Raw genomic sequence first — 17,299 nt, 5'->3', positions numbered from 1 at the left:
TGATGGCGTCTCGTCAGAACTTCAAGGTTCCTTGCTACGGGTCCAGATCCAGGGATCCCAAGGCGACTCTAGTGGATGCACTAGTAGCACCTTGGACCTTCAACCTAGCTTACGTGTTCCCACCGTTCCCTCTCATTCCCAGGCTGGTAGCCAGGATCAAACAGGAGAGGGTATCGGTGATCTTGATAGCTCCTGCGTGGCCACGCAGGACTTGGTATGCAGACCTGGTGAATATGTCATCGGCTCCACCATGGAAGCTACCTTTGAGACGGGACCTTCTTGTTCAAGGTCCGTTCGAACATCCGAATCTGGCTTCGCTCCAACTGACTGCTTGGAGATTGAACGCTTGATTTTATCAAAGCGAGGGTTCTCAGATTCTGTCATTGATACTCTTGTTCAGGCTAGAAAGCCTGTAACTAGAAAAATCTACCATAAAATATGGAAAAAATATATCTGTTGGTGTGAATCTAAAGGATTCCCATGGAACAAGATAAAGATTCCTAAGATTCTATCCTTTCTACAAGAGGGTTTGGAGAAAGGATTATCTGCAAGTTCTTTGAAGGGACAGATTTCTGCTTTATCTGTTTTACTTCACAAAAAGCTGGCGGCTGTGCCAGATGTTCAAGCTTTTGTTCAGGCTCTGGTTAGAATCAAGCCTGTTTACAAACCTTTGACTCCTCCTTGGAGTCTCAATTTAGTTCTTTCAGTTCTTCAGGGGGTTCCGTTTGAACCCCTACATTCCGTTGATATAAGGTTATTATCTTGGAAAGTTTTGTTTTTGGTTGCAATTTCTTCTGCAAGAAGAGTCTCAGAGTTATCTGCTCTGCAGTGTTCTCCTCCATATCTGGTGTTCCATGCAGATAAGGTGGTTTTGCGTACTAAACCTGGTTTTCTTCCGAAAGTTGTTTCTAACAAAAATATTAACCAGGAGATAGTCGTGCCTTCTTTGTGTCCAAATCCAGTTTCAAAGAAGGAACGTTTATTGCACAATTTGGATGTAGTTCATGCTCTAAAATTCTACTTAGAAGCTACAAAGGATTTCAGACAAACATCTTCCTTGTTTGTTGTTTATTCTGGTAAAAGGAGAGGTCAAAAAGCAACTTCTACCTCTCTCTCTTTCTGGCTTAAAAGCATCATCCGATTGGCTTATGAGACTGCCGGACGGCAGCCTCCTGAAAGAATCACAGCTCACTCCACTAGGGCCGTGGCTTCCACATGGGCCTTCAAGAACGAGGCTTCTGTTGATCAGATATGTAAGGCAGCGACTTGGTCTTCACTGCACACTTTTACCAAATTCTACAAATTTGATACTTTTGCTTCTTCTGAGGCTATTTTTGGGAGAAAGGTTTTGCAAGCCGTGGTGCCTTCCAACTAGGCAACCTGATTTGCTCCCTCCCATCATCCGTGTCCTAAAGCTTTGGTATTGGTTCCCACAAGTAAGGATGACGCCGTGGACCGGACACACCTATGTTGGAGAAAACAGAATTTATGCTTACCTGATAAATTACTTTCTCCAACGGTGTGTCCGGTCCACGGCCCGCCCTGGTTTTTTTTTTTAAATCAGGTCTGATGAATTATTTTCTCTAACTACAGTCACCACGGTATCATATGATTTCTCCTATGCATATTCCTCCTTTACGTCGGTCGAATGACTGGGGAAGGCGGAGCCTAGGGGGGATCATGTGACCAGCTTTGCTGGGCTCTTTGCCATTTCCTGTTGGGGAAGAGAATATCCCACAAGTAAGGATGACGCCGTGGACCGGACACACCGTTGGAGAAAGTAATTTATCAGGTAAGCATAAATTCTGTTTTTCATAAGTTGAAGAGGTGGGTAAGGTCCTCTCTGTTGTTTAGACCTTTCGGATGTAAACAGTCTAACAAAAAAGATCCATTTGGATTCGGCTTTGAGAAGGCTTTTTTCGAAATCACCGCCTCTCCAATTTCTAATGACTTTTTGTATGCCAATAAATTTCATATCTTGTACTTTGCCATTATGTTTGGTGGCAAAATGCTTATATAGTATTGTATCTTTATTCTGTTTTTCAATCAGCAATATGTGCTCCCTTAGCCTATCTCTGAGGCTTCTTGAGGTCTGGCCAATGTACTGGAGGCCGCATGAGCATTCCATAAGATAGATGATCCCTTTATCTTGGCATCTGATTAGGTCTTTAATAGCAAATTCTTCTCCAGTCTGATTTGATTCAAATTTTTTGGTCTTAATCCCTCTTCTGCATGCTTTGCATGTGGGGCATGGAAAGAATCCTTTAATTATTTTCCCCTGTACATCATGTGTTCTTAGTTTCTTCTTCGTTTGCAGACTTGGCGCTAATTTGTTTTTAAGATTACCTGTTTTTCTATAGACGAAATTTGGTTTGTTAGGGAGTTTATCTCCAATAATATCGTCATTTTTCAACAGGTGCCAGTGTCTTTTGAAATTTTTTTCGATAATATGACGATTGCTACTGTACTCTGTAATCATTGGTATATTGAGTGTTTCTTCTGTTTCAAATTTTTCATGATCTTTATATTTTGTTAACTCTTTTCTCTCCACCTGTCAGACTTCTTCTATCTTAAGATCTAGATGTTCCTCCTTGTAGCCCCTTTCCACAAATTTTTCTTTTAATCGTTTCACTTGCTTTTCCCATGTGTGGATATTTGAACAATTTTTCCGGACCCTTAAGAATTGGCTTTTTGGGATGTTGTTCTTCCACTGTTCGTGGTGACAGCTCTCATAATGTATATAGTTGTTGCTGTCAACTGATTTAAAGTGTGTAGATGTTTCCCATTTGCCATTTGTAGCTTCTATTCTTAGATCTAGAAAAGTAATTTCCTTTAGACTCCAAGTGTGAGTGAACTTTAAGTTCAAGATGTTCTGATTCATGATCTCGATTGTATATATAAGATCTTGTATTGGACCTTTCCAGATAATCAGAACATCATCAATGTATCTGCGGTAGAGGACCAGATCCACGCCCGCTGGACATGAGTCCCAGAAGATGCTCTCCCATCTTCCCATATACATATTAGCATAGCTAGGCGCAAACCTGGTCCCCATAGCTGTACCGCAGATCTGTTGATAGTATATCCCCTCATTGTAGAAGTAGTTATGTGTCAAGATGTATTTGATGCTATCCAATATAAATTTGGTCTGATCTTCTAGCATTGATGGATCTTTGTCCAAAAACCATTTTATTGCCTCAAGGCCCTCCTTGTGTGGTATGCTAGTGTATAAAGCTGCTACATCACAAGTCGCCATGATGTAGCCTTCTTCCAACGGGATATTTTCTAAGATGTTCAAAACTTGTGTGTAATCTCTTAAATACGAAGGAAGAGCCTTTACGTACTTCTGTAGATGTTGATCGACGTATTTTGACAAGTTACTTGTAAGAGATCCAATCCCGGAGATTATTGGGCGACCCGGAGGGTCTTTCAGGGTTTTATGTATCTTTGGTAAATGATACAGTATAGGTGTTATAGGGTAATTGATGTCCAAATATCTATACTCCTTTTCATCCAGTATGCCTGATGTTTTAGCTCCTTTTAAAAGTTCTCTGAGTTCTTTTTGAAATTGATCCACAGGATTATGCTTAAGCTTCAGATATGTTGTTTGGTCACTTAATAGGCGTTGGTTTTCTGCAATATATTTCTCCCTATCAAGGATGACGATTCCCCCGCCTTTATCAGCTGGTTTAATCGTCAGTTGGTTATTTTCCTCGAGTTTTCTGATCGTCTCTATGTGTTGCTTGGATAAATTCTGTTTGATCCTTTTCAGTCTCTTATGTTTGATATCCCTAATTTCTTTAGTGACCATAATTTCAAATCCATCAATGGCATTTCCCTTGGCATAAGTAGGATAAAAACTGGACTTAGGTTTGAGGCCGGTGTGGATGTATGGATTTTCAACATCTGCTGAAGTGTAGCTCTTAGGTACCATTGATTCCAAAGGGGATTTAAGGAAGTACCTCTTCAGGGTTAATTTCCTTATAAAATCTTTGGTATTAATGAATGTTTGAAATTTGTCCAGGCTTCTTGCTGGAGCAAAAGAGAGACCGTACTTTAAAACTTCTCTCTCTTCTTTTTTAATGTCATACGTGCTGAGGTTGAAGATACCATCTCCAGTGATCTTGTTGTCAGAGACATAAGTTTTAATCTCTGAATTAGATGATGTGGGTATCTGGACAGGATTCTTTACATCAATCTCTATCTTTTCTTGATCAGTTGTATTTAATATATTTATCTTCTTTTTTGTTTTAGTGCCTCCACGTTTGCCTCTAGTTTTCTTCTTTTTTCTTATTGTTGACCCTAAAGTTTCTTCAATTATTGTATTGTCTTGTCCTTTACTGTTGGTGGATTCATCTTTAAAAAATGTGACGATGAGGCAATCTGATTCAGAGTAGTCCCTAAATTAGTATCAGCATCTGATGTCTTTCTGTTAGAATGTACAACATATTTACCATTCATATCTGTTTTTTTAACAACCGCCTTATCATATAATTCACAAGGTCTTCTTCCATAGTCTCCATGTGTTGTATCCCTCCTTTGCACCTCAATATTGTCCTGATGCATATACCTCTGTCTTGGAGTATAGTGGTCATTGTTTTAAACTTCTATATAATGATGGTTATGGAAGTGATTTTGAGAGTGATTTCCTTTATCTTCTCTATAGTGACGTCTTTGAGCAATTACCCTATAACACCTATACTGTATCATTTACCAAAGATACATAAAACCCTGAAAGACCCTCCGGGTCTTGTCAAAATACGTTGATCAACATCTACAGAAGTACGTAAAGGCTCTTCCTTCGTATTTAAGAGATTCCACACAAGTTTTGAACATCTTAGAAAATATCCCGTGGGAAGAAGGCTACATGGCGACTTGTGATGTAGCAGCTTTATACACTAGCATACCACACAAGGAGGGCCTTGAGGCAATAAAAGGGTTTTTGGACAAAGATCCATCAATGCTAGAATATCAGACCAAATTTATATTGGATAGCATCCAATACATCTTGACACATAACTACTTCTACAATGAGGGGATATACTATCAACAGATCTGCGGTACAGCAATGGGGACCAGGTTCGCGCCTAGCTATGCTAACCTGTACATGGGAAGATGGGAGAGCATCTTCTGGGACTCATGTCCAGCGAGTGCGGACCTGGTCCTCTACCGCAGATACATTGATGATGTTCTGATTATCTGGAAAGGTCCAATACAAGATCTTATATATACGATTGAGATGATGAATCAGAACATCTTGAACTTAAAGTTCACTCACACTTGGAGTCTAAAGGAAATTACTTTTCTAGACCTAAGAATAGAAGCTACAAATGGCAAATGGGAAACATCTACACACTTTAAATCAGTTGACAGCAACAACTATATACATTATGAGAGCTGTCACCACGAAAAGTGGAAGAACATCCCAAAAAGCCAATTCTTAAGGGTCCGGAAAAATTGTTCAAATATCCACACATGGGAAAAGCAAGTGAAACGATTAAAAGAAAAATTTGTGGAAAGGGGCTACAAGGAGGAACATCTAGATCTTAAGATAGAAGAAGTCCGAGGTGGAGAGAAAAGAGTTAACAAAATATAAAGATCATGAAAAATTTGAAACAGAAGAAACACTCAATATACCAATGATTACAGAGTACAGTAGCAATCGGCATATTATCGAAAAAAAAATCAAAAGACACTGGCACCTGTTGAAAAATGACGATATTATTGGAGATAAACTCCCTAACCAACCAAATTTCGTCTATAGAAAAACAGGTAATCTTAAAAACAAATTAGTGCCAAGTCTGCAAAGGAAGAAGAAACTAAGAACACATGATGTACAGGGGAAACTAATTAAAGGATTATTTCCATGCCCCACATGCAGAAGAGGGATTAAGACCAAAAAATTCGAATCAAATCAGACTGGAGAATAATTTGCTATTAAAGACCTAATCAGATGCCAAGATAAAGGGATCATCTATCTTATGGAATGCTCATGCGGCCTCCAGTACATTGGCCAGACCTCAAGAAGCCTCAGAGATAGGCTAAGGGAGCACATATTGCTGATTGAAAAACAGAATAAAGATACAATACTATATAAGCATTTTGCCACCAAACATAATGGCAAAGTACAAGATATAAAATTTATTGGCATACAAAAAGTCATTTGTCATTGGAGAGGCGGTGATTTCGAAAAAAGTCTTCTCAAAGCCGAATCCAAATGGATCTTTTTTGTTAGACTGTTTACATCCGAAAGGTCTAAAAAACAGAGAGGACCTTACCCACCTCTTCAATTTATGAAAATAAATCTGTTAAAACTTTGCCTATATATGATACTTTCTCTTTAGACTCTCCACCAACCGAACTTACCCCTAGTCCCCAGATTCATTTTTGGAGGCTTTAGAGGCCTTCTTTCAAGATCTTTATTCACCTCTATCCCATGTTTCCCTAAGATTCCTGATCAAGGTATATATAGAACATTCACCATACCTTCCCATTATTTTTAATCAAGACATTTATAGGACATTATATCCTTATAGATATTTTATAATTTTAGTAGTTATTGTCTTCTGGCCTGCAGCTACTTCTTTTCTTTTGTTTTTTCCAGTAGTTTATTGATTTCTGCTCAGAAATACCATCCTTTTTCTTTTGCTCACATAAGTTACCATCAGTCCTTAATTAGGATGGTACCAACTTACAGCAGACTACACACTAGCCTATAACTGGTTAGTCTATATCTCCTTTTGACTGTTCTCCCCATGGGGCTTAAATTCAAATGTGATTTATATGATCACTATGTTCTATTTAAGGTTCCACATGATATGGCCTATATGGGGCCCGAATACATACTAGTCTACAACAATGTATTTTATATATTCTATGTATTTTATATATTTACTGAAGCAAGTAACCAATTTATGATATCCTAGAATATCAGTTAACTATGTCTCTTATGTTGATACCTCCCTTTTTTACACCTAGTTTGAAGTCATAGCAACTTATGTCTCCACGTTTAAATATTACAAGACAATGTTAATTGCCTTATTGTCTATACTATTTTTTCTAGTTTCCAACCCAATCTTTTTTAAGTGGTTAGTATTAAGGTTATAGGACCTTCCTACCCCTCCCCCCTCTTTTCAGCTTGAGGTACCAATAGTACAAGCATTATATACCATTCCTTCATTTCTAAGTGTTGGCTGATACCTACGATTTCACTCAAAGTTTTGATGACCACTTCACCTCATCAGAGTGCCGACATCATTGAGAAAAATCAAAGACGTAGCTGTGGTTCTCTATACTATTACTAATTAAGATCTCTAGATGTGGTTCCCACTAGTTCATCTTAGAGTCAACCTATTTTTCTAATATAGACTTCTCACAAGTACCTGATGTATATATTATGACCATGCTTCTATCTGTAACACGATACTCTAGTGGTTAAGAGATTGCCACTCAGAGACTATTGCTATTAATTACATTATTATTAATACAATTATTTTTTTGCATAATCTTTTGTATTATATTTTCTGTAGAACCATTTCTGCACAGGAAGGTTAATATATTGCTGTATTTTAAGCACTAGGTTTATCGACTCTGCATCAGAGGAGTCATAGATTTTCCATTTTTTGCATCATATATACATATATTGGATAAGGTGTATTAAATATACCAAAGCCTTTTTCTGGATAAAGCATATTTCACATTGTCTCATTTCTCTTTAAAGTTATCTGTTAGGTTTATTTACATTCCAAACACCAGACACCCAATCAGGATGGCCATCACCTACATACCCTTCTTCAACTACCAATATGATTATCGATATTGGGTCGTGACATCACGACCAATCAAATGCTTGGGATATCATAATACAAAACTTCCACCAAGTATTGCTACACAATGATTTCCCCACGTACATTCTCATTGATTTTAGATTTATGTTTTGATATTACTATTATTATTAACGTTAGCTCCGCGATCCGGAAGTGATGAGACGCCCCTAGATACTGTGATATATTGACTCTCACATATAGCTATGTGTTACAGCAGCAATACCCAATTAAACACGTCTAACCAAACACACCTTTTCCTATACTACCAATAGAATGCTGACATTGAGTCGTGACGTCACGAGTAACTAAATGTTTGGCAGATTGTCTGAATACAACTAAACTGTTATATAAAGATTCACTCATGAATCACTTTATCTTTCAGGCATATGTTCTTATAACACTACTGTTAAAAATAATGTTTACTATATGTTAATTCCGTGAACCGGAAGTGATTTTATGATCCTGGGCACTGTGATATATTGATCCTAACACAGAGCCATAAATGTTAGCAGTGATCTCGTGAACAAATACATTTGACCCATATACAGAGAAACATCATGCTAATGTGATATACATAAAATATACCATGATTACTCTAAATATAGACATATATATTTTTAACACTTTTGTGAAACCGGAAGTGAAATTTTAAGCCACATCTGGTCACTTAAGTGACATCCTTATTTAAAGCCATTTAGCTACCAGTGTATCAGTCTTGAGAAAGGTCCATTGAGGGCCGAAACGCGTAGACCCATTGGTAAGCACTTTTTCAAAGAATTTATTGTTTTTAGGATCTGTTACGCTATGTTTTAAACTTTAGTTACAGGAACATAACTAGGACATTGGATGAACAGCTGATCGTCGTCAGAAACCAACTGGGAACTTCTATCATCAGGATCCAAGGTTTTTTCATGTGACTTTATTTTTTCACTCATTTGGATTACAAAGTACATTATATTTTTTTGTTCATCACTAACATTTGTTGGACATCATTTTGCATTTTTTATTCTTGCATTGTTTTTTATTAACTTCATCATTTACCATTTCACTCTATTGGGATACCTCATTTCATTTGTTTGTATCATTTTTCATATTTTTTCACCTCTTCTTTGCATTTTTGCACTGCAGTGCCATTAGCACATTTGAGCCTTTTATATCACATTTGCCTTTTACTTTTTTTATTATTTTTTATTTATTGTCTTACGTTTGCATTGTTTGGTAATCACATTGCACATCACATTCACTCCCACATTATTTATTTTTGGAGCACACTTTCAATTTATGAATTATCATCATTATTATTCATGGATCCATGGTTTTGACTTTTAACTGTTTCACTGATTTTTACTGCTAGCTGTCACTGCTAGTTTTTAACTATCACCATTATTGTATACTTATTACTAGGATTTTGCTTCATTTCCCTGACAATTTTCTATCAGTTCAGATAACTCCACTGTCCACATATATTATTTGTTTTATTAGTTTTTATATATTAAATCTCATATATAGTATTCTTCTCTGTAGTGTTTATATTTATCCCTTGGCCTTTTTTGGCGCTGTATTCATTACCCTGTACTGCTATTCTCTCTCTTGGGGGTTGGTTAGACCCTCTATTTGTTTACAGCTTAGAGATTATCTTAGCGCTTGGTTACTACTTCCCATTCTCACTTCCTAAGGAACTACTCCGACATTTTCTGACACTTCTCTGCCAACCTCCTGTGATGAAAGGCAAGGAATGACTGGGGGATGAGGGAAGTGGGGGAGGTATTTAAGCCTTTGGCTGGGGTGTCTTTGTCTCCTCCTGGTGGCCAGGTTCAGTATTTCCCACAAGTAAGGAATGCAGCTGTGGACTCTGCCTGTATTAAGAAGGAAATATTCGTGAGGGTAAAATTTGCGCACCACTTAGTAATGCCAGCGCATGCAAATGTACGCTGGTTTTACAAGTTAGGTGCAATTCGAACGCAGCTTCATGTTCCCATTGCACGGAACCATTGTGTTCAGGAGAGCGTGCTTCCATAAACTCCAATAGGAGCCTCATTCTCATAACGTGAGAACCTAGTGCAGCGAAGGGGGTAAGTCACGCAGTGATGGGCAGCATATTTAAATATGTATATTAATATTTATTTAGGTGTTTATTTGTGTATGTACACATATTAACACTTAAATATGTATATATAATATATATAATTACAGGGAACACACATAGACCACAATGTAAATGTTTTTTTTTTTCTAACACCCCAAACCCACCAAATTTAACCCTTAAAAAATGCTTTGTGCAGTTTTTTTTTTTTATTAAAAATGTACAATATACTTTATTTTGGGGCCAATTGGGGCACTTTTGGAAAATGTTCAGAGCGCTAATTGCTACAGTGAGATTGTGGTAGCAATAACCAACCACGTAAACGGGCAAATTTGTCAATTTACGGGCACGCAATAAATTAGCGCTCCCATTGTAATGTAGCCCTAAGTAAACTGCTAATTAATTGGTGGAAAGAGTATGGTCACATGGAGCCAACAATTAATAACATCAAAATTGTTGCTGCGCAGTGACCCTGACACAATCTAATGAAGTAAACCTGACATTCAACCATTGTCCTGTTGAATATATAATTATTTCTTTCTACTGCAAGTGTTTTACTTTTTCTCCCTCTCCATAAGTGCAGTTATTACACATCCCCCCCTGTACAGCACATTTATAGTGTCTGCTATCAATACTCTGTATTTTCATTGTGTTGCCTTTTGTAGTATCTGCTTATCTTTCTCAGACTTTATTGCATCTGTATTGCAGACTGTACTGCATCTGTATTGCATCTGTATTGCAGACTGTATTGCATCTGTATTGCATCTGTATTGCATCTGTATTGCAGACTGTATTGCAGACTGTATTGCATCTGTATTGTATCTGTATTGCAGACTGTATTGCAGACTGTATTGCAGACTGTATTGCATCTGTATTGCTGTCACATTAATTGCTTCTCTGTTACAGTCTCTTTGCCTATTGCAGACTGTATTGCATCTGTATAGCTGTCACATTAATTGCTTCTCTGTTACAGTCTCTTTGGCTTTTGCAGACCGTATTGCATCTGTATTGCAGACTGTATTGCATCTGTATTGCAGACTGTATTGCATCTGTATTGCTGTCACATTAACTGCTTCTCTGTTACAGTCTCCTTGCCTATTGCAGACTGTATTGCATCTGTATAGCTGTCACATTAATTGCTTCTCTGTTACAGTCTCTTTGCCTATTGCAGACTGTATTGCATCTGTATTGCAAACTGTATTGCAACTGTATAGCTGTCACATTAATTGCTTCTCTGTTACAGTCTCTTTGCCTATTGCATCTGTATTGCATCTGTATAGCTGTCACATTAATTGCAATAGGCAAAGAGACTGTAACAGAGAAGCAATTAATGTGACAGCTATACAGATGCAATACAGTCTGCAACAGACAAAGAGACTGTAACAGAGAAGCAATTAATGTGACAGCTATACAGATGCAATACAGTCTGCAATAGGCAAAGAGACTGTAACAGAGAAGCACTTAATGTGACAGCTATACAGATGCAATACAGTCTGCAATAGGCAAAGAGACTGTAACAGAAAAGCAATGTGACAGCTATATAGATGCAATACAGTCTGCAATAGGCAAAGAGACTGTAACAGAAAAGCAATTAATGTGACAGCTATATAGATGCAATACAGTCTGCAATAGGCAAAGAGACTGTAACAGAGAAGCAGACTGTATTGCATCTATATAGCTGTCACATTAATTGCTTTTCTGTTACAGTCTCTTTGCCTATTGCAGACTGTATTGCATCTATATAGCTGTCACATTGCTTTTCTGTTACAGTCTCTTTGCCTATTGCAGACTGTATTGCATCTGTATAGCTGTCACATTAATTGCTTCTCTGTTACAGTCTCTTTGCCTATTGCAGACTGTATTGCATCTGTATAGCTGTCACATTAATTGCTTCTCTGTTACAGTCTCTTTGTCTGTTGCAGACTGTATTGCATCTGTATAGCTGTCACATTAATTGCTTCTCTGTTACAGTCTCTTTGTCTATTGCAGACTGTATTACATCTGTATTGCTGTCACATTAATTGCTTCTCTGTTACAGTCTCTTTGCCTATTGCAGACTGTATTGCATCTCTATAGCTGTCACATTAAGTGCTTCTCTGTTACAGTCTCTTTGCCTATTGCAGACTGTATTGCATCTGTATTGCTGTCACATTAATTGCTTCTCTGTTACAGTCTCTTTGCCTATTGCAGACTGTATTGCATCTGTATAGCTGTCTCATTAAGTGCTTCTATGTTACAGTCTCTTTGACTATTGCAGACTGTATTGCATCTGTATAGCTGTCACATTAAGTGCTTCTATGTTACAGTCTCTTTGCCTATTGCAAACTGTATTGCATCTGTATAGCTGTCACAGTAAGTGCTTCTCTGTTACAGTCTCTTTGCCTATTGCAGACTGTATTGCATCTGTATAGCTGTCACATTAATTGTTTCTCTGTTACAGTCTCTTTGTCTGTTGCAGACTGTATTGCATCTGTATAGCTGTCACATTAATTGCTTCTCTGTTACAGTCTCTTTGTCTATTGCATCTGTATTGCTGTCACATTAATTGCTTCTCTGTTACAGTCTCTTTGCCTATTGCAGACTGTATTGCATCTGTATAGCTTTCACATTAAGTGCTTCTATGCTACAGTCTCTTTGCCTATTGCAGACTGTATTGCATCTGTATAGCTGTCACATTAAGTGCTTCTATGTTATAGTCTCTTTGCCTTTTGCAGACTGTATTGCATCTGTATAGCTGTCACATTAATTGCTTCTATGTTACAGTCTCTTTGCCTATTGCAGACTGTATTGCATCTGTATAGCTTTCACATTAAGTGCTTCTATGTTACAGTCTCTTTGCCTATTTCAGACTGTATTGCATCTGTATTGCTCTCACATTAAGTGCTTCTCTGTTACAGTCTCTTTGCCTATTGCAGACTGTATTGCATCTGTATAGCTGTCACATTAAGTGCTTCTATGTTACAGTCTCTTTGCCTATTGCAGACTGTATTGCATCTGTATAGCTGTCCCATTAATTGCTTCTATGTTACAGTCTCTTTGCCTATTGCAGACTGTATTGCATCTGTATTGCTCTCACATTATTTGCTTCTCTGTTACAGTCTCTTTGCCTGTTGCAGACTGTATTGCATCTGTATAGCTGTCATATTAATTGCTTCTCTGTTACATTCTCTTTGCCTATTGCAGACTGTATTGCATCTGTATAGCTGTCACATTAATTGCTTCTCTGTTACATTCTCTTTGCCTATTGCAGACTGTATTGCATCTGTATTGCTGTCACATTAATTGCTTCTCTGTTACAGTCACTTTGCCTATTGCAGACTATATTGCATCTGTATTGCTGTCACATTAATTGCTTCTCTGTTACAGTCTCTTTGCCTATTTCAGACTGTATTGCATCTGTATAGCTGTCACATTAATTGCTTCTCTGTTACAGTCTCTTTGCCTATTGCAGACTGTATTGCATCTGTATTGCTGTCACATTAATTGCTTCTCTGTTACAGTCTCTTTGCCTATTTCAGACTGTATTGCATCTGTATAGCTGTCACATTAATTGCTTCTCTGTTACAGTCTCTTTGCCTATTGCATCTGTATTGCAACTGTATTGCTGTCACTATAATTGCTTCTCTGTTACAGTCTATTTGCCTATTTCAGACTGTATTGCATCTGTATAGCTGTCAGATTAATTGCTTCTCTGTTACAGTCTCTTTGCCTATTGCATCTGTATTGCAACTGTATTGCTGTCACTATAATTGCTTCTCTGTTACAGTCTATTTGCCTATTTCAGACTGTATTGCATCTGTATTGCTGTCACATTAATTGCTTCTATGTTACAGTCTCTTTGCCTATTTCAGACTGTATTGCATCTGTATAGCTGTCACATTAATTGCTTCTCTGTTACAGTCTCTTTGCCTATTGCATCTGTATTGCTGTTACATTAATAGCTTCTCTGTTACAGTCTCTTTGCCTATTTCAGACTGTATTGCATCTGTAAAGCTGTTACATTAATTGCTTCTCTGTTACAGTCTCTTTGCCTATTTCAGACTGTATTGCATCTGTATAGCTGTCACATTAATTGCTTCTCTGTTACAGTCTCTTTGCCTATTGCATCTGTATTGCATCTGTATAGCTGTCACATTAAATGCTTCTCTGTTACAGTCTCTTTGCCTATTGCAGACTGTATTGCATCTGTATAGCTGTCACATTAAGTGCTTCTATGTTACAGTATCTTTGCCTATTGCAGACTGTATTGCATCTGTATAGCTGTCACATTAAGTGCTTCTATGTTACAGTCTCTTTGCCTATTGCAGACTGTATTGCATCTGTATAGCTGTCAAATTAAGTGCTTCTATGTTACAGTCTCTTTGCCTATTGCAGACTGTATTGCATCTGTATAGCTGTCACATTAATTGCTTATATGTTACAGTCTCTTTGCCTATTTCAGACTGTATTGCATCTGTATAGCTGTCACATTAATTTCTTCTATGTTACAGTCTCTTTGTCTATTGCAGACTGTATTGCATCTGTATAGCTGTCACATTAAGTGCTTCTATGTTACAGTCTCTTTGCCTATTGCAGACTGTATTGCATCTGTATAGCTGTCACATTAATTGCTTCTATGTTACAGTCTCTTTGCCTATTGCAGACTGTATTGCATCTGTATTGCTCTCACATTATTTGCTTCTCTGTTACAGTCTCTTTGCCTGTTGCAGACTGTATTGCATCTGTATAGCTGTCATATTAATTGCTTCTCTGTTACATTCTCTTTGCCTATTGCAGACTGTATTGCATCTGTATAGCTCTCACATTAATTGCTTCTCTGTTACATTCTCTTTGCCTATTGCAGACTGTATTGCATCTGTATAGCTGTCACATTAATTGCTTCTCTGTTACATTCTCTTTGCCTATTGCAGACTGTATTGCATCTGTATTGCTGTCACATTAATTGCTTCTCTGTTACAGTCACTTTGCCTATTGCAGACTGTATTGCATCTGTATTGCTGTCACATTAATTTCTTCTCTGTTACAGTCTCTTTGCCTATTTCAGACTGTATTGCATCTGTATAGCTGTCACATTAATTGCTTCTCTGTTACAGTCTCTTTGCCTATTGCAGACTGTATTGCATCTGTATTGCATCTGTATTGCTGTCACATTAATTGCTTCTCTGTAACAGTCTCTTTGCCTATTTCAGACTGTATTGCATCTGTATAGCTGTCACATTAATTGCTTCTCTGTTACAGTCTCTTTGCCTATTGCATCTGTATTGCAACTGTATTGCTGTCACTATAATTGCTTCTCTGTTGTAGTCTATTTGCCTATTTCAGACTGTATTGCATCTGTATAGCTGTCACATTAATTGCTTCTCTGTTACAGTCTCTTTGCCTATTGCATCTCTATTGCAACTGTATTGCTGTCACATTAATTGCTTCTCTGTTACAGTCTATTTGCCTATTTCAGACTGTATTGCATCTGTATAGCTGTCACATTAATTGCTTCTCTGTTACAGTCTCTTTGCCTATTGCATCTGTATTGCAACTGTATTGCTGTCACTATAATTGCTTCTCTGTTACAGTCTATTTGCCTATTTCAGACTGTATTGCATCTGTATTGCTGTCACATTAATTGCTTCTATGTTACAGTCTCTTTGCCTATTTCAGACTGTATTGCATCTGTATAGCTGTCACATTAATTGCTTCTCTGTTACAGTCTCTTTGCCTATTGCATCTGTATTGCATCTGTATTGCTGTTACATTAATTGCTTCTCTGTTACAGTCTCTTTGCCTATTTCAGACTGTATTGCATCTGTAAAGCTGTTACATTAATTGCTTCTCTGTTACAGTCTCTTTGCCTATTTCAGACTGTATTGCATCTGTATAGCTGTCACATTAATTGCTTCTCTGTTACAGTCTCTTTGCCTATTGCATCTGTATTGCATCTGTATATCTGTCACATTAAATGCTTCTCTGTTACAGTCTCTTTGCCTATTGCAGACTGTATTGCATCTGTATAGCTGTCACATTAAGTGCTTCTATGTTACAGTATCTTTGCCTATTGCAGACTGTATTGCATCTGTATAGCTGTCACATTAAGTGCTTCTATGTTACAGTCTCTTTGCCTATTGCAGACTGTATTGCATCTGTATAGCTGTCAAATTAAGTGCTTTTATGTTACAGTCTCTTTGCCTATTGCAGACTGTATTGCATCTGTATAGCTGTCACATTAATTGCTTATATGTTACAGTCTCTTTGCCTATTTCAGACTGTATTGCATCTGTATAGCTGTCACATTCATTGCTTCTATGTTACAGTCTCTTTGTCTATTGCAGACTGTATTGCATCTGTATAGCTGTCACATTAAGTGCTTCTATGTTACAGTCTCTTTGCCTATTGCAGACTGTATTGCATCTGTATAGCTGTCACATTAATTGCTTCTATGTTACAGTCTCTTTGTCTATTACAGACTGTATTGCATCTGTATAGCTGTCACATTAAGTGATTCTATGTTACATTCTCTTTGCCTATTGCAGACTGTATTGCATCTGTATTGCTGTCACATTAATTGCTTCTCTGTTACAGTCTCTTTGCCTATTGCAGACTGTATTGCATCTGTATTGCTGTCACATTAATTGCTTCTCTGTTACAGTCTCTTTGCCTATTTCAGACTGTATTGCATCTGTATAGCTGTCACATTAATTGCTTCTCTGTTACAGTCTCTTTGCCTATTGCAGACTGTATTGCATCTGTATTGCAGACTGTATTGCATCTGTATAGCTGTCACATTAATTGCTTCTCTGTTACAGTCTCTTTGCCTATTGCATCTGTATTGCATCTGTATAGCTGTCACATTAAATGCTTCTCTGTTACAGTCTCTTTGCCTGTTGCAGACTGTATTGCATCTGTATAGCTGTCACATTAATTGCTTCACTGTTACAGTCTCTTTGCCTATTGCAGACTGTATTGCATCTGTATAGCTGTCACATTAATTGCTTCTCTGTTACAGTCTCTTTGCCTATTGCAGACTGTATTGCATCTGTATTGCTGCCATATTAATTGCTTCTCTGTTACAGTCTCTTTGCCTATTGCAGACTGTATTGCATCTGTATTGCTGCCATATTAATTGCTTCTCTGTTACAGTCTCTTTGCCTATTGCAGACTGTATTGCATCTGTATAGCTGTCACATAATTTGCTTCTCTGTTACAGTCTCTTTGCCTATTGCAGACTGTATTGCATCTGTATTGCTGTCACATTAATTGATTCTATGTTACAGTCTCTTTGCCTATTGCAGACTGTATTGCATCTATATTGCTGTCACATTAAGTGCTTCTCTGTTACAGTCTCTTTGCCTTTTGCAGACTGTATTGCATCTGTATTGCTGTCACATCAATTGCTTCT

Source organism: Bombina bombina, chromosome 7, assembly GCF_027579735.1.
Source record: "Bombina bombina isolate aBomBom1 chromosome 7, aBomBom1.pri, whole genome shotgun sequence".
NCBI classification, from domain to species: Eukaryota; Metazoa; Chordata; class Amphibia; order Anura; family Bombinatoridae; genus Bombina; species Bombina bombina.
Note: the sequence above shows the minus strand (reverse complement) of the source record.